The 17,027-nt window shown below is 52.9% G+C and overlaps 11 non-coding genes across 11 annotated transcripts; 5 read left to right on the top strand and 6 right to left on the bottom strand.

Moving 5' to 3' along the window:
- Window positions 1-1,728: 1,728 nt before the first annotated feature.
- TRNAN-GUU (transfer RNA asparagine (anticodon GUU)) lies at window positions 1,729-1,802 on the bottom strand. Its single transcript has one exon. It is a non-coding gene; the product is annotated as a tRNA-Asn (tRNA).
- A 1,703-nt stretch (window positions 1,803-3,505) lies between these two features.
- On the top strand, window positions 3,506-3,576 carry TRNAG-CCC (transfer RNA glycine (anticodon CCC)). Its single transcript has one exon. It is a non-coding gene; the product is annotated as a tRNA-Gly (tRNA).
- A 396-nt stretch (window positions 3,577-3,972) lies between these two features.
- On the bottom strand, window positions 3,973-4,046 carry TRNAN-GUU (transfer RNA asparagine (anticodon GUU)). Its single transcript has one exon. It is a non-coding gene; the product is annotated as a tRNA-Asn (tRNA).
- A 1,706-nt stretch (window positions 4,047-5,752) lies between these two features.
- On the top strand, window positions 5,753-5,823 carry TRNAG-GCC (transfer RNA glycine (anticodon GCC)). The gene has a single exon. It is a non-coding gene; the product is annotated as a tRNA-Gly (tRNA).
- A 71-nt stretch (window positions 5,824-5,894) lies between these two features.
- Window positions 5,895-5,966, bottom strand: TRNAW-CCA (transfer RNA tryptophan (anticodon CCA)). Its single transcript has one exon. It is a non-coding gene; the product is annotated as a tRNA-Trp (tRNA).
- Window positions 5,967-7,999: 2,033 nt separating this feature from the next.
- Window positions 8,000-8,070, top strand: TRNAG-GCC (transfer RNA glycine (anticodon GCC)). The gene has a single exon. It is a non-coding gene; the product is annotated as a tRNA-Gly (tRNA).
- A 71-nt stretch (window positions 8,071-8,141) lies between these two features.
- Window positions 8,142-8,213, bottom strand: TRNAW-CCA (transfer RNA tryptophan (anticodon CCA)). Its single transcript has one exon. It is a non-coding gene; the product is annotated as a tRNA-Trp (tRNA).
- Window positions 8,214-10,246: 2,033 nt separating this feature from the next.
- On the top strand, window positions 10,247-10,317 carry TRNAG-GCC (transfer RNA glycine (anticodon GCC)). The gene has a single exon. It is a non-coding gene; the product is annotated as a tRNA-Gly (tRNA).
- A 2,643-nt stretch (window positions 10,318-12,960) lies between these two features.
- On the bottom strand, window positions 12,961-13,034 carry TRNAN-GUU (transfer RNA asparagine (anticodon GUU)). Its single transcript has one exon. It is a non-coding gene; the product is annotated as a tRNA-Asn (tRNA).
- Window positions 13,035-14,723: 1,689 nt separating this feature from the next.
- TRNAG-GCC (transfer RNA glycine (anticodon GCC)) lies at window positions 14,724-14,794 on the top strand. Its single transcript has one exon. It is a non-coding gene; the product is annotated as a tRNA-Gly (tRNA).
- Window positions 14,795-14,865: 71 nt separating this feature from the next.
- On the bottom strand, window positions 14,866-14,937 carry TRNAW-CCA (transfer RNA tryptophan (anticodon CCA)). The gene has a single exon. It is a non-coding gene; the product is annotated as a tRNA-Trp (tRNA).
- Between the last annotated feature and the right edge of the window lie 2,090 nt (window positions 14,938-17,027).

Genomic DNA, 17,027 nt, shown 5'->3' with positions numbered 1-17,027 from the left:
ATGAGTGGCATCCCCACACCCGAGGTTGCATTGTGGTAGCTGTTCCCTGAGCCCATAGCCCCTGTCCCCATGTCGCCCTTTCTCCTCGTGTAACTCACCCCAGGTTCGGTGGCTTTGATACTTGCTGCTTCTGCTGCGCGATCATCCCCATGATCTGGGCCTTTGTACGAAATTTAATGTAAGATGACTTTATTCAGCACGGCGTTTGTCATTTGCTTGGTTGTCCTGTCACTGTTGGATGTTTTCTTGCGCAGACTACTGTCTAATGGTGGGAAGGCCACGAGACACGTGACTTTTCTCTTTCCTTGTTAGCATAGTTTCCTCCCACTGTCTTGGTGTGCTGCCAGCCTGTGAGACACGTGTCTTGCCCATCTCAGCTCCACTGTGGCATGTTAGATATGTCTTTGAGCACAGTCCCGGTCCCAGAGCTGCTGCCTTCTCTGCACTCTGGCTTGTAAGACTGCAGGCAAAGGCCCTCCCTGGCCCCTCAGCCAGATAGATACATTTACCTGCAGGGCTCAGCTTTGGTGAAAGATATTGGCGAGAGAGAGGAAAGGGGACGGCCCGTGGTGCACCCCCTATTTTGCATAGAACCACAGCCTCCTGGGAGGGCAGAGACATGAGGGTTCTCAGGGAAAGCCCTCCCAGGAGTGCTGAAGGGCAGGACGTGAAACACAGCAATCCCGGAATGGCCTGGTCTAAGATGCCTGTGCAATAGGCCTGGCCCTAGGCTTCCGGGGCTCTTCCTCGGCAGAGGCCCCAGTGGTATGAGCCCTACCAGGGCTGTGCCCGACCAGGGCTGTAGGGCGCGTTGGGAGCGTGTTAGGGACGCGAAAGAGGGCGCAGGGCGCAGAACTCTGCCCGTTTCTCCCCAGGATTTTGGGGAGGACAGGGAATCTGGCCAGGTCAGTGACTAGGCTTTCCCAGAAGGAAAGTCCAGTGACAGTGGCATGTTGTGAAACACAAGATTGCTGGTGGTCTGGAGGGTGCTTTCTGTCAGCCACTTCTCCCGGGAGCAGCCAGAGAGCAGGCTGATGTCGTGCTCTGTCAAGCACAACACTGGCCCCAAACCACTGTCCTTAGCAAAAGCAGAAACATTCATAGTTTCAGTCTCCTGCATCTGATTCCTGCCATCAGCATGTGAACGTTTGGCAGTCCAAGGCTTGCCATGCAAACTTTGTTCATAGGTGTCCCATGCGAATGCATGGGCCTCATCACTACTGTCTACGGCAGGGCTCTCTGCTCAGCCTAGGTAAGTGAAGCATTGGTGGTTCAGTGGTAGAATTCTCGCCTGCCTCGCGGGAGGCCCGAGTTCGATTCCCGGCCAATGCAAAGTGCCCTTCTTTTGGCTTTGCTTTAGAAGTCAGAGATATTGACTTGGTGGGGAAAAAAATGTCAAAAAGTGACCCCGACGTGATTTGAAGACGCAACCTTCTGATCTGGAGTCAGACGCGCTACCGTTGCGCCACAAGGTCCCTGTGCATGCAGTTCTCAGCCCCGGATCAAGAAATGCTTCTGTGCCTGTTATTGGCCCTCAGTACGCCTGTGGTTAAAGTAGAAGGCTTGGTGGCCCGTTTCCAGTCCTATTGGTGGAAATGACTAGAGGTGAAGAGATGAGAGAAGATATAAATGTTGAGATAGAGCATGTCACGCAGGAAAAGCGAGAGCTCTAAGAGCAAAGCCAGACAGCTGTGTTTTAATTCAGGACTTGATGTAGGCAAAAGCATACGTCCCTGGGTGGGCTTGAACCACCAACCTTTCGGTTAACAGCCGAACGCGCTAACCGATTGCGCCACAGAGACCAACCACCGCAGTGAGCGTGTTGGGACTCGATATATGTTTATACCTTTGTGCTCCTGCCTGCAGCTCTAAGGTCCTGGCATAAGACAGGTAGGCTTAGACTCCATTGTGACATGTCTTACTTCTCTTAGAAGAAGGTTCTGAGTTGCCAGGCAGCTTATCTTCTGCCGGGCACACTTTCCTTTGCAGGCTTTCAGGTTGTGAATCCAGCACTGCTTAGGTGTCCATGTCAGACATGAGCAGCTCATTGAGCCCCACTGTGTGTTTTTTGTGGAGATACAACTCTCAGACTAGAGGGAGCAGGCGGGAAGTGGGTGAGACTCACACAGGGTGGGTGGGGCAGTTAAAGGATGTTATCTAATAGTGTAATCGAGGAGTTGGGTTTTTTGTGCACTACACTTTAACCAGCGATTCTTTCTAAAAGGAAATCCCAGGGCAGTACCCGCAATGACTGGCATCCCCACACCCGAGGTTGCATTGTGGTAGCTGTTCCCTGAGCCCCTAGCCCCTGTCCCCATGTCGCCCTTTCTCCTCGTGTAACTCACCTCAGGTTCGGTGGCTCTGAGACTTGCTGCTTCTGCGCGATCATCCCCATGATCTGGGCCTTTGTACGAAATGTCATGTAAGATGACTTTATTCAGCACGGCGTTTGTCATTTGCTTGGTTGTCCTGTCACTGTTGGATGTTTTCTTGCGCAGACTACTGTCTAATGGTGGGAAGGCCACGAGACACGTGACTTTTCTCTTTCCTTGTTAGCATAGTTTCCTGCCACTGTCTTGTTGTGCTGCCTGCCTGTGAGACACGTGTCTTGCCCATCTCAGCTCCACTGTGGCATGTTAGATATGTCTTTGAGCAGAGTCCCGGTCCCAGAGTTGCTGCCTTCTCTGCACTCTGGCTTGTAAGACTGCAGGCAAAGGCCCTCCCTGGCCCCTCAGCCAGATAGATACATTTACCTGCAGGGCTCAGCTTTGGTGAAAGATATTGGCGAGAGAGAGGAAAGGGGACGGCCCGTGGTGCACCCCCTATTTTGCATAGAACCACAGCCTCCTGGGAGGGGAGAGACATGAGGGTTCTCAGGGAAAGCCCTCCCAGGAGTGTTGAAGGGCAGGACGTGAAACACAGCAATCCCGGAATGGCCTGGTCTAAGATGCCTGTGCAATAGGCCTGGCCCTAGGCTTCCGGGGCTCTTCCTCGGCAGAGGCCCCAGTGGTATGAGCCCGACCAGGGCTGTGCCCGACCAGGGCTGTAGGGCGCGTTGGGAGCGCGTTAGGGACGCGAAAGAGGGCGCAGGGCGCAGAACTCTGCCCGTTTCTCCCCAGGATTTTGGGGAGGACAGGGAATCTGGCCAGGTCAGTGACTAGGCTTTCCCAGAAGGAAAGTCCAGTGACAGTGGCATGTTGTGAAACACAAGATTGCTGGTGGTCTGGAGGGTGCTTTCTGTCAGCCACTTCTCCCGGGAGCAGCCAGAGAGCAGGCTGATGTCGTGCTCTGTCAAGCACAACACTGGCCCCAAACCACTGTCCTTAGCAAAAGCAGAAACATTCATAGTTTCAGTCTCCTGCATCTGATTCCTGCCATCAGCATGTGAACGTTTGGCAGTCCAAGGCTTGCCATGCAAACTTTGTTCATAGGTGTCCCATGCGAATGCATGGGCCTCATCACTACTGTCTACGGCAGGGTTCTCTGCTCAGCCTATGTAAGAGAAGCATTGGTGGTTCAGTGGTAGAATTCTTGCTTCCCACGCGGGAGGCCCGGGTTCGATTCCCGGCCAATGCAAAGCGCCCTTCTTTTGGCTTTGCTTTAGAAGTCAGAGATATAGACTTGGTGGGGAAAAAAATGTCAAAGAGTGACCCCGACGTGATTTGAACACGCAACCTTCTGATCTGGAGTCAGACACGCTACCGTTGCGCCAAGAGGTCCCTGTGCATGCAGTTCTCAGCCCCGGGTCAAGAAATGCTTCTGTGCCTTTTATTGGCCCTCAGTACGCCTGTGGTTAAAGTAGAAGGCTTGGTGGCCCGTTTCCAGTCCTATTGGTGGAAATGACTAGAGGTGAAGAGATGAGAGAAGATAGAAATGTTGAGATAGAGCATGTCACGCAGGCTAAGCGAGAGCTCTAAGAGCAAAGCCAGACAGCTGTGTTTTAATTCAGGACTTGATGTAGGCAAAAGCATACGTCCCTGGGTGGGCTTGAACCACCAACCTTTCGGTTAACAGCCGAACGCGCTAACCGATTGCGCCACAGAGACCAACCACCACAGTGAGCATGTTGGGACTCAATATATGTTTTTACCTTTGTGCTCCTGCCTGCAGCTCTAAGGTCCTGGCATAAGACAGGTAGGCTTAGACTCCATTGTGACATGTCTTACTTCTCTTAGAAGAAGGTTCTGAGTTGCCAGGCAGCTTATCTTCTGCCGGGCACACTTTCCTTTGCAGGCTTTCAGGTTGTGAATCCAGCACTGCTTAGGTGTCCATGTCAGACATGAGCAGCTCATTGAGCCCCACTGTGTGTTTTTTGTGGAGATACAACTCTCAGACTAGAGGGAGCAGGCGGGAAGTGGGTGAGACTCACACAGGGTGGGTGGGGCAGTTAAAGGATGTTATCTAATAGTGTAATCGAGGAGTTGGGTTTTTTGTGCACTACACTTTAACCAGCGATTCTTTCTAAAAGGAAATCCCAGGGCAGTACCCGCAATGAGTGGCATCCCCACACCCGAGGTTGCATTGTGGTAGCTGTTCCCTGAGCCCATAGCCCCTGTCCCCATGTCGCCCTTTCTCCTCGTGTAACTCACCCCAGGTTCGGTGGCTCTGATACTTGCTGCTTCTGCTGCGCGATCATCCCCATGATCTGGGCCTTTGTACGAAATTTCATGTAAGATGACTTTATTCAGCACGGCGTTTGTCATTTGCTTGGTTGTCCTGTCACTGTTGGATGTTTTCTTGCGCAGACTACTGTCTAATGGTGGGAAGGCCACGAGACACGTGACTTTTCTCTTTCCTTGTTAGCATAGTTTCCTCCCACTGTCTTGGTGTGCTGCCAGCCTGTGAGACACGTGTCTTGCCCATCTCAGCTCCACTGTGGCATGTTAGATATGTCTTTGAGCAGAGTCCCAGTCCCAGAGCTGCTGCCTTCTCTGCACTCTGGCTTGTAAGACTGCAGGCAAAGGCCCTCCCTGGCCCCTCAGCCAGATAGATACATTTACCTGCAGGGCTCAGCTTTGGTGAAAGATATTGGCGAGAGAGAGGAAAGGGGACGGCCCGTGGTGCACCCCCTATTTTGCATAGAACCACAGCCTCCTGGGAGGGCAGAGACATGAGGGTTCTCATGGAAAGCCCTCCCAGGAGTGTTGAAGGGCAGGACGTGAAACACAGCAATCCCGGAATGGCCTGGTCTAAGATGCCTGTGCAATAGGCCTGGCCCTAGGCTTCCGGGGCTCTTCCTCGGCAGAGGCCCCAGTGGTATGAGCCCGACCAGGGCTGTGCCCGACCAGGGCTGTAGGGCGCGTTGGGAGCGTGTTAGGGACGCGAAAGAGGGCGCAGGGCGCAGAACTCTGCCCGTTTCTCCCCAGGATTTTGGGGAGGACAGGGAATCTGGCCAGGTCAGTGACTAGGCTTTCCCAGAAGGAAAGTCCAGTGACAGTGGCATGTTGTGAAACACAAGATTGCTGGTGGTCTGGAGGGTGCTTTCTGTCAGCCACTTCTCCCGGGAGCAGCCAGAGAGCAGGCTGATGTCGTGCTCTGTCAAGCACAACACTGGCCCCAAACCACTGTCCTTAGCAAAAGCAGAAACATTCATAGTTTCAGTCTCCTGCATCTGATTCCTGCCATCAGCATGTGAACGTTTGGCAGTCCAAGGCTTGCCATGCAAACTTTGTTCATAGGTGTCCCATGCGAATGCATGGGCCTCATCACTACTGTCTACGGCAGGGTTCTCTGCTCAGCCTATGTAAGAGAAGCATTGGTGGTTCAGTGGTAGAATTCTCGCCTGCCACGCGGGAGGCCCGGGTTCGATTCCCGGCCAATGCAAAGCGCCCTTCTTTTGGCTTTGCTTTAGAAGTCAGAGATATAGACTTGGTGGGGAAAAAAATGTCAAAGAGTGACCCCGACGTGATTTGAACACGCAACCTTCTGATCTGGAGTCAGACGCGCTACCGTTGCGCCACGAGGTCCCTGTGCATGCAGTTCTCAGCCCCGGATCAAGAAATGCTTCTGTGCCTTTTATTGGCCCTCAGTACGCCTGTGGTTAAAGTAGAAGGCTTGGTGGCCCGTTTCCAGTCCTATTGGTGGAAATGACTAGAGGTGAAGAGATGAGAGAAGATAGAAATGTTGAGATAGAGCATGTCACGCAGGCAAAGCGAGAGCTCTAAGAGCAAAGCCAGACAGCTGTGTTTTAATTCAGGACTTGATGTAGGCAAAAGCATACGTCCCTGGGTGGGCATGAACCACCAACCTTTCGGTTAACAGCCGAACGCGCTAACCGATTGCGCCACAGAGACCAACCACCGCAGTGAGCGTGTTGGGACTCAATATATGTTTTTACCTTTGTGCTCCTGCCTGCAGCTCTAAGGTCCTGGCATAAGACAGGTAGGCTTAGACTCCATTGTGACATGTCTTACTTCTCTTAGAAGAAGGTTCTGAGTTGCCAGGCAGCTTATCTTCTGCCGGGCACACTTTCCTTTGCAGGCTTTCAGGTTGTGAATCCAGCACTGCTTAGGTGTCCATGTCAGACATGAGCAGCTCATTGAGCCCCACTGTGTGTTTTTTGTGGAGATACAACTCTCAGACTAGAGGGAGCAGGCGGGAAGTGGGTGAGACTCACACAGGGTGGGTGGGGCAGTTAAAGGATGTTATCTAATAGTGTAATCGAGGAGTTGGGTTTTTTGTGCACTACACTTTAACCAGCGATTCTTTCTAAAAGGAAATCCCAGGGCAGTACCCGCAATGAGTGGCATCCCCACACCCGAGGTTGCATTGTGGTAGCTGTTCCCTGAGCCCATAGCCCCTGTCCCCATGTCTCCCTTTCTCCTCGTGTAACTCACCCCAGGTTCGGTGGCTCTGATACTTGCTGCTTCTGCTGCGCGATCATCCCCATGATCTGGGCCTTTGTACGAAATTTCATGTAAGATGACTTTATTCAGCACGGCGTTTGTCATTTGCTTGGTTGTCCTGTCACTGTTGGATGTTTTCTTGCGCAGACTACTGTCTAATGGTGGGAAGGCCACGAGACACATGACTTTTCTCTTTCCTTGTTAGCATAGTTTCCTGCCACTGTCTTGTTGTGCTGCCTGCCTGTGAGACACGTGTCTTGCCCATCTCAGCTCCACTGTGGCATGTTAGATATGTCTTTGAGCAGAGTCCCAGTCCCAGAGCTGCTGCCTTCTCTGCACTCTGGCTTGTAAGACTGCAGGCAAAGGCCCTCCCTGGCCCCTCAGCCAGATAGATACATTTACCTGCAGGGCTCAGCTTTGGTGAAAGATATTGGCGAGAGAGAGGAAAGGGGACGGCCCGTGGTGCACCCCCTATTTTGCATAGAACCACAGCCTCCTGGGAGGGCAGAGACATGAGGGTTCTCAGGGAAAGCCCTCCCAGGAGTGTTGAAGGGCAGGACGTGAAACACAGCAATCCCGGAATGGCCTGGTCTAAGATGCCTGTGCAATAGGCCTGGCCCTAGGCTTCCGGGGCTCTTCCTCGGCAGAGGCCCCAGTGGTATGAGCCCGACCAGGGCTGTGCCCGACCAGGGCTGTAGGGCGCGTTGGGAGCGTGTTAGGGACGCGAAAGAGGGCGCAGGGCGCAGAACTCTGCCCGTTTCTCCCCAGGATTTTGGGGAGGACAGGGAATCTGGCCAGGTCAGTGACTAGGCTTTCCCAGAAGGAAAGTCCAGTGACAGTGGCATGTTGTGAAACACAAGATTGCTGGTGGTCTGGAGGGTGCTTTCTGTCAGCCACTTCTCCCGGGAGCAGCCAGAGAGCAGGCTGATGTCGTGCTCTGTCAAGCACAACACTGGCCCCAAACCACTGTCCTTAGCAAAAGCAGAAACATTCATAGTTTCAGTCTCCTGCATCTGATTCCTGCCATCAGCATGTGAACGTTTGGCAGTCCAAGGCTTGCCATGCAAACTTTGTTCATAGGTGTCCCATGCGAATGCATGGGCCTCATCACTACTGTCTACAGCAGGGCTCTCTGCTCAGCCTATGTAAGTGAAGCATTGGTGGTTCAGTGGTAGAATTCTCGCCTGCCACGCGGGAGGCCCGGGTTCGATTCCCGGCCAATGCAAAGCGCCCTTCTTTTGGCTTTGCTTTAGAAGTCAGAGATATAGACTTGGTGGGGAAAAAAATGTCAAAGAGTGACCCCGACGTGATTTGAACACGCAACCTTCTGATCTGGAGTCAGACGCGCTACCGTTGCGCCACGAGGTCCCTGTGCATGCAGTTCTCAGCCCCGGATCAAGAAATGCTTCTGTCCCTTTTATTGGCCCTCAGTACGCCTGTGGTTAAAGTAGAAGGCTTGGTGGCCCGTTTCCAGTCCTATTGGTGGAAATGACTAGAGGTGAAGAGATGAGAGAAGATAGAAATGTTGAGATAGAGCATGTCACGCAGGCAAAGCGAGAGCTCTAAGAGCAAAGCCAGACAGCTGTGTTTTAATTCAGGACTTGATGTAGGCAAAAGCATACGTCCCTGGGTGGGCTTGAACCACCAACCTTTCGGTTAACAGCTGAACGCGCTAACCGATTGCGCCACAGAGACGAACCACTGCAGTGAGCGTGTTGGGACTCAATATATGTTTTTACCTTTGTGCTCCTGCCTGCAGCTCTAAGGTCCTGGCATAAGACAGGTAGGCTTAGACTCCATTGTGACATGTCTTACTTCTCTTAGAAGAAGGTTCTGAGTTGCCAGGCAGCTTATCTTCTGCCGGGCACACTTTCCTTTGCAGGCTTTCAGGTTGTGAATCCAGCACTGCTTAGGTGTCCATGTCAGACATGAGCAGCTCATTGAGCCCCACTGTGTGTTTTTTGTGGAGATACAACTCTCAGACTAGAGGGAGCAGGCGGGAAGTGGGTGAGACTCACACAGGGTGGGTGGGGCAGTTAAAGGATGTTATCTAATAGTGTAATCGAGGAGTTGGGTTTTTTGTGCACTACACTTTAACCAGCGATTCTTTCTAAAAGGAAATCCCAGGGCAGTACCCGCAATGAGTGGCATCCCCACACCCGAGGTTGCATTGTGGTAGCTGTTCCCTGAGCCCATAGCCCCTGTCCCCATGTCGCCCTTTCTCCTCGTGTAACTCACCCCAGGTTCGGTGGCTCTGACACTTGCTGCTTCTGCTGCGCGATCATCCCCATGATCTGGGCCTTTGTACGAAATTTCATGTAAGATGACTTTATTCAGCACGGCGTTTGTCATTTGCTTGGTTGTCCTGTCACTGTTGGATGTTTTCTTGCGCAGACTACTGTCTAATGGTGGGAAGGCCACGAGACACGTGACTTTTCTCTTTCCTTGTTAGCATAGTTTCCTCCCACTGTCTTGGTGTGCTGCCAGCCTGTGAGACACGTGTCTTGCCCATCTCAGCTCCACTGTGGCATGTTAGATATGTCTTTGAGCAGAGTCCCAGTCCCAGAGCTGCTGCCTTCTCTGCACTCTGGCTTGTAAGACTGCAGGCAAAGGCCCTCCCTGGCCCCTCAGCCAGATAGATACATTTACCTGCAGGGCTCAGCTTTGGTGAAAGATATTGGCGAGAGAGAGGAAAGGGGACGGCCCGTGGTGCACCCCCTATTTTGCATAGAACCACAGCCTCCTGGGAGGGCAGAGACATGAGGGTTCTCAGGGAAAGCCCTCCCAGGAGTGTTGAAGGGCAGGACGTGAAACACAGCAATCCCGGAATGGCCTGGTCTAAGATGCCTGTGCAATAGGCCTGGCCCTAGGCTTCCGGGGCTCTTCCTCGGCAGAGGCCCCAGTGGTATGAGCCCGACCAGGGCTGTGCCCGACCAGGGCTGTAGGGCGCGTTGGGAGCGTGTTAGGGACGCGAAAGAGGGCGCAGGGCGCAGAACTCTGCCCGTTTCTCCCCAGGATTTTGGGGAGGACAGGGAATCTGGCCAGGTCAGTGACTAGGCTTTCCCAGAAGGAAAGTCCAGTGACAGTGGCATGTTGTGAAACACAAGATTGCTGGTGGTCTGGAGGGTGCTTTCTGTCAGCCACTTCTCCCGGGAGCAGCCAGAGAGCAGGCTGATGTCGTGCTCTGTCAAGCACAACACTGGCCCCAAACCACTGTCCTTAGCAAAAGCAGAAACATTCATAGTTTCAGTCTCCTGCATCTGATTCCTGCCATCAGCATGTGAACGTTTGGCAGTCCAAGGCTTGCCATGCAAACTTTGTTCATAGGTGTCCCATGCGAATGCATGGGCCTCATCACTACTGTCTACGGCAGGGTTCTCTGCTCAGCCTATGTAAGTGAAGCATTGGTGGTTCAGTGGTAGAATTCTCGCCTGCCACGCGGGAGGCCCGGGTTCGATTCCCGGCCAATGCAAAGCGCCTTTCTTTTGGCTTTGCTTTAGAAGTCAGAGATATAGACTTGGTGGGGAAAAAAATGTCAAAGAGTGACCCCGACGTGATTTGAACACGTAACCTTCTGATCTGGAGTCAGACGCGCTACCGTTGCGCCACGAGCTCCCTGTGCATGCAGTTCTCAGCCCCGGATCAAGAAATGCTTCTGTGCCTTTTATTGGCCCTCAGTACGCCTGTGGTTAAAGTAGAAGGCTTGGTGGCCCGTTTCCAGTCCTATTGGTGGAAATGACTAGAGGTGAAGAGATGAGAGAAGATAGAAATGTTGAGATAGAGCATGTCACGCAGGCAAAGCGAGAGCTCTAAGAGCAAAGCCAGACAGCTGTGTTTTAATTCAGGACTTGATGTAGGCAAAAGCATACGTCCGTGGGTGGGCATGAACCACCAACCTTTCGGTTAACAGCCGAACGCACTAACCGATTGCGCCACAGAGACCAACCACCGCAGTGAGCGTGTTGGGACTCAATATATGTTTTTACCTTTGTGCTCCTGCCTGCAGCTCTAAGGTCCTGGCATAAGACAGGTAGGCTTAGACTCCATTGTGACATGTCTTACTTCTCTTAGAAGAAGGTTCTGAGTTGCCAGGCAGCTTATCTTCTGCCGGGCACACTTTCCTTTGCAGGCTTTCAGGTTGTGAATCCAGCACTGCTTAGGTGTCCATGTCAGACATGAGCAGCTCATTGAACCCCACTGTGTGTTTTTTTGTGGAGATACAACTCTCAGACTAGAGGGAGCAGGCGGGAAGTGGGTGAGACTCACACAGGGTGGGTGGGGCAGTTAAAGGATGTTATCTAATAGTGTAATCGAGGAGTTGGGTTTTTTGTGCACTACACTTTAACCAGCGATTCTTTCTAAAAGGAAATCCCAGGGCAGTACCCGCAATGAGTGGCATCCCCACACCCGAGGTTGCATTGTGGTAGCTGTTCCCTGAGCCCATAGCCCCTGTCCCCATGTCGCCCTTTCTCCTCGTGTAACTCACCCCAGGTTCGGTGGCTTTGATACTTGCTGCTTCTGCTGCGCGATCATCCCCATGATCTGGGCCTTTGTACGAAATTTCATGTAAGATGACTTTATTCAGCACGGCGTTTGTCATTTGCTTGGTTGTCCTGTCACTGTTGGATGTTTTCTTGCGCAGACTACTGTCTAATGGTGGGAAGGCCACGAGACACGTGACTTTTCTCTTTCCTTGTTAGCATAGTTTCCTCCCACTGTCTTGGTGTGCTGCCAGCCTGTGAGACACGTGTCTTGCCCATCTCAGCTCCACTGTGGCATGTTAGATATGTCTTTGAGCAGAGTCCCGGTCCCAGAGCTGCTGCCTTCTCTGCACTCTGGCTTGTAAGACTGCAGGCAAAGGCCCTCCCTGGCCCCTCAGCCAGATAGATACATTTACCTGCAGGGCTCAGCTTTGGTGAAAGATATTGGCGAGAGAGAGGAAAGGGGACGGCCCGTGGTGCACCCCCTATTTTGCATAGAACCACAGCCTCCTGGGAGGGCAGAGACATGAGGGTTCTCAGGGAAAGCCCGCCCAGGAGTGTTGAAGGGCAGGACGTGAAACACAGCAATCCCGGAATGGCCTGGTCTAAGATGCCTGTGCAATAGGCCTGGCCCTAGGCTTCCGGGGCTCTTCCTCGGCAGAGGCCCCAGTGGTATGAGCCCTACCAGGGCTGTGCCCGACCAGGGCTGTAGGGCGCGTTGGGAGCGTGTTAGGGACGCGAAAGAGGGCGCAGGGCGCAGAACTCTGCCCGTTTCTCCCCAGGATTTTGGGGAGGACAGGGAATCTGGCCAGGTCAGTGACTAGGCTTTCCCAGAAGGAAAGTCCAGTGACAGTGGCATGTTGTGAAACACAAGATTGCTGGTGGTCTGGAGGGTGCTTTCTGTCAGCCACTTCTCCCGGGAGCAGCCAGAGAGCAGGCTGATGTCGTGCTCTGTCAAGCACAACACTGGCCCCAAACCACTGTCCTTAGCAAAAGCAGAAACATTCATAGTTTCAGTCTCCTGCATCTGATTCCTGCCATCAGCATGTGAACGTTTGGCAGTCCAAGGCTTGCCATGCAAACTTTGTTCATAGGTGTCCCATGCGAATGCATGGGCCTCATCACTACTGTCTACGGCAGGGTTCTCTGCTCAGCCTATGTAAGAGAAGCATTGGTGGTTCAGTGGTAGAATTCTCGCCTGCCTCGCGGGAGGCCTGGGTTCGATTCCCGGCCAATGCAAAGCGCCCTTCTTTTGGCTTTGCTTTAGAAGTCAGAGATATAGACTTGGTGGGGAAAAAAATGTCAAAGAGTGACCCCGACGTGATTTGAACACGCAACCTTCTGATCTGGAGTCAGACGCGCTACAGTTGCGCCACGAGGTCCCTGTGCATGCAGTTCTCAGCCCCGGATCAAGAAATGCTTCTGTGCTTTTATTGGCCCTCAGTACGCCTGTGGTTAAAGTAGAAGGCTTGGTGGCCCGTTTCCAGTCCTATTGGTGGAAATGACTAGAGGTGAAGAGATGAGAGAAGATAGAAATGTTGAGATAGAGCATGTCACGCAGGCAAAGCGAGAGCTCTAAGAGCAAAGCCAGACAGCTGTGTTTTAATTCAGGACTTGATGTAGGCAAAAGCATACGTCCCTGGGTGGGCTTGAACCACCAACCTTTCGGTTAACAGCCGAACGCGCTAACCGATTGCGCCACAGAGACCAACCACCGCAGTGAGCGTGTTGGGACTCAATATATGTTTTTACCTTTGTGCTCCTGCCTGCAGCTCTAAGGTCCTGGCATAAGACTCCATTGTGACATGTCTTACTTCTCTTAGAACAAGGTTCTGAGTTGCCAGGCAGCTTATCTTCTGCCGGGCACACTTTCCTTTGCAGGCTTCCAGGTTGTGAATCCAGCACTGCTTAGGTGTCCATGTCAGACATGAGCAGCTCATTGAGCCCCACTGTGTGTTTTTTGTGGAGATACAACTCTCAGACTAGAGGGAGCAGGCGGGAAGTGGGTGAGACTCACACAGGGTGGGTGGGGCAGTTAAAGGATGTTATCTAATAGTGTAATCGAGGAGTTGGGTTTTTTGTGCACTACACTTTAACCAGCGATTCTTTCTAAAAGGAAATCCCAGGGCAGTACCCACAATGAGTGGCATCCCCACACCCGAGGTTGCATTGTGGTAGCTGTTCCCTGAGCCCCTAGCCCCTGTCCCCATGTCGCCCTTTCTCCTCGTGTAACTCACCTCAGGTTCGGTGGCTCTGATACTTGCTGCTTCCGCGCGATCATCCCCATGATCTGGGCCTTTGTACGAAATGTCATGTAAGATGACTTTATTCAGCACAGCGTTTGTCATTTGCTTGGTTGTCCTGTCACTGTTGGATGTTTTCTTGCGCAGACTACTGTCTAATGGTGGGAAGGCCACGAGACACGTGACTTTTCTCTTTCCTTGTTAGCATAGTTTCCTGCCACTGTCTTGTTGTGCTGCCTGCCTGTGAGACACGTGTCTTGCCCATCTCAGCTCCACTGTGACATGTTAGATATGTCTTTGAGCAGAGTCCCGGTCCCAGAGCTGCTGCCTTCTCTGCACTCTGGCTTGTAAGACTGCAGGCAAAGGCCCTCCCTGGCCCCTCAGCCAGATAGATACATTTACCTGCAGGGCTCAGCTTTGGTGAAAGATATTGGCGAGAGAGAGGAAAGGGGACGGCCCGTGGTGCACCCCCTATTTTGCATAGAACCACAGCCTCCTGGGAGGGCAGAGACATGAGGGTTCTCAGGGAAAGCCCTCCCAGGAGTGTTGAAGGGCAGGACGTGAAACACAGCAATCCCGGAATGGCCTGGTCTAAGATGCCTGTGCAATAGGCCTGGCCCTAGGCTTCCGGGGCTCTTCCTCGGCAGAGGCCCCAGTGGTATGAGCCCGACCAGGGCTGTGCCCGACCAGGGCTGTAGGGCGCGTTGGGAGCGCGTTAGGGACGCGAAAGAGGGCGCAGGGCGCAGAACTCTGCCCGTTTCTCCCCAGGATTTTGGGGAGGACAGGGAATCTGGCCAGGTCAGTGACTAGGCTTTCCCAGAAGGAAAGTCCAGTGACAGTGGCATGTTGTGAAACACAAGATTGCTGGTGGTCTGGAGGGTGCTTTCTGTCAGCCACTTCTCCCGGGAGCAGCCAGAGAGCAGGCTGATGTCGTGCTCTGTCAAGCACAACACTGGCCCCAAACCACTGTCCTTAGCAAAAGCAGAAACATTCATAGTTTCAGTCTCCTGCATCTGATTCCTTCCATCAGCATGTGAACGTTTGGCAGTCCAAGGCTTGCCATGCAAACTTTGTTCATAGGTGTCCCATGCGAATGCATGGGCCTCATCACTACTGTCTACAGCAGGGCTCTCTGCTCAGCCTATGTAAGTGAAGCATTGGTGGTTCAGTGGTAGAATTCTCGCCTGCCACGCGGGAGGCCCGGGTTCGATTCCCGGCCAATGCAAAGCGCCCTTCTTTTGGCTTTGCTTTAGAAGTCAGAGATATAGACTTGGTGGGGAAAAAAATGTCAAAGAGTGACCCCGACGTGATTTGAACACGCAACCTTCTGATCTGGAGTCAGACGCGCTACCGTTGCGCCACGAGGTCCCTGTGCATGCAGTTCTCAGCCCCGGATCAAGAAATGCTTCTGTGCCTTTTATTGGCCCTCAGTACGCCTGTGGTTAAAGTAGAAGGCTTGGTGGCCCGTTTCCAGTCCTATTGGTGGAAATGACTAGAGGTGAAGAGATGAGAGAAGATAGAAATGTTGAGATAGAGCATGTCACGCAGGCAAAGCGAGAGCTCTAAGAGCAAAGCCAGACAGCTGTGTTTTAATTCAGGACTTGATGTAGGCAAAAGCATACGTCCCTGGGTGGGCTTGAACCACCAACCTTTCGGTTAACAGCTGAACGCGCTAACCGATTGCGCCACAGAGACCAACCACTGCAGTGAGCGTGTTGGGACTCAATATATGTTTTTACCTTTGTGCTCCTGCCTGCAGCTCTAAGGTCCTGGCATAAGACAGGTAGGCTTAGACTCCATTGTGACATGTCTTACTTCTCTTAGAAGAAGGTTCTGAGTTGCCAGGCAGCTTATCTTCTGCCGGGCACACTTTCCTTTGCAGGCTTTCAGGTTGTGAATCCAGCACTGCTTAGGTGTCCATGTCAGACATGAGCAGCTCATTGAGCCCCACTGTGTGTTTTTTGTGGAGATACAACTCTCAGACTAGAGGGAGCAGGCGGGAAGTGGGTGAGACTCACACAGGGTGGGTGGGGCAGTTAAAGGATGTTATCTAATAGTGTAATCGAGGAGTTGGGTTTTTTGTGCACTACACTTTAACCAGCGATTCTTTCTAAAAGGAAATCCCAGGGCAGTACCCGCAATGAGTGGCATCCCCACACCCGAGGTTGCATTGTGGTAGCTGTTCCCTGAGCCCATAGCCCCTGTCCCCATGTCGCCCTTTCTCCTCGTGTAACTCACCCCAGGTTCGGTGGCTCTGATACTTGCTGCTTCTGCTGCGCGATCATCCCCATGATCTGGGCCTTTGTACGAAATGTCATGTAAGATGACTTTATTCAGCGCAGCGTTTGTCATTTGCTTGGTTGTCCTGTCACTGTTGGATGTTTTCTTGCGCAGACTACTGTCTAATGGTGGGAAGGCCACGAGACACGAGACTTTTCTCTTTCCTTGTTAGCATAGTTTCCTCCCACTGTCTTGGTGTGCTGCCAGCCTGTGAGACACGTGTCTTGCCCATCTCAGCTCCACTGTGGCATGTTAGATATGTCTTTGAGCAGAGTCCCGGTCCCAGAGCTGCTGCCTTCTCTGCACTCTGGCTTGTAAGACTGCAGGCAAAGGCCCTCCCTGGCCCCTCAGCCAGATAGATACATTTACCTGCAGGGCTCAGCTTTGGTGAAAGATATTGGCGAGAGAGAGGAAAGGGGACGGCCCGTGGTGCACCCCCTATTTTGCATAGAACCACAGCCTCCTGGGAGGGCAGAGACATGAGGGTTCTGAGGGAAAGCCCTCCCAGGAGTGTTGAAGGGCAGGACGTGAAACACAGCAATCCCGGAATGGCCTGGTCTAAGATGCCTGTGCAATAGGCCTGGCCCTAGGCTTCCGGGGCTCTTCCTCGGCAGAGGCCCCAGTGGTATGAGCCCGACCAGGGCTGTGCCCGACCAGGGCTGTAGGCAGCGTTGGGAGCGCGTTAGGGACGCGAAAGAGGGCGCAGGGCGCAGAACTCTGCCCGTTTCTCCCCAGGATTTTGGGGAGGACAGGGAATCTGGCCAGGTCAGTGACTAGGCTTTCCCAGAAGGAAAGTCCAGTGACAGTGGCATGTTGTGAAACACAAGATTGCTGGTGGTCTGGAGGGTGCTCTCTGTCAGCCACTTCTCCCGGGAGCAGCCAGAGAGCAGGCTGATGTCGTGCTCTGTCAAGCACAACACTGGCCCCAAACCACTGTCCTTAGCAAAAGCAGAAACATTCATAGTTTCAGTCTCCTGCATCTGATTCCTGCCATCAGCATGTGAACGTTTGGCAGTCCAAGGCTTGCCATGCAAACTTTGTTCATAGGTGTCCCATGCGAATGCATGGGCCTCATCACTACTGTCTACGGCAGGGCTCTCTGCTCAGCCTATGTAAGTGAAGCATTGGTGGTTCAGTGGTAGAATTCTCGCCTGCCACGCGGGAGGCCTGGGTTTGAT

Source organism: Pleurodeles waltl, chromosome 4_1 (assembly GCF_031143425.1).
Source record: "Pleurodeles waltl isolate 20211129_DDA chromosome 4_1, aPleWal1.hap1.20221129, whole genome shotgun sequence".
Classification (NCBI taxonomy): domain Eukaryota; kingdom Metazoa; phylum Chordata; class Amphibia; order Caudata; family Salamandridae; genus Pleurodeles; species Pleurodeles waltl.
This window is presented reverse-complemented; position numbering and strand designations above follow the sequence as displayed.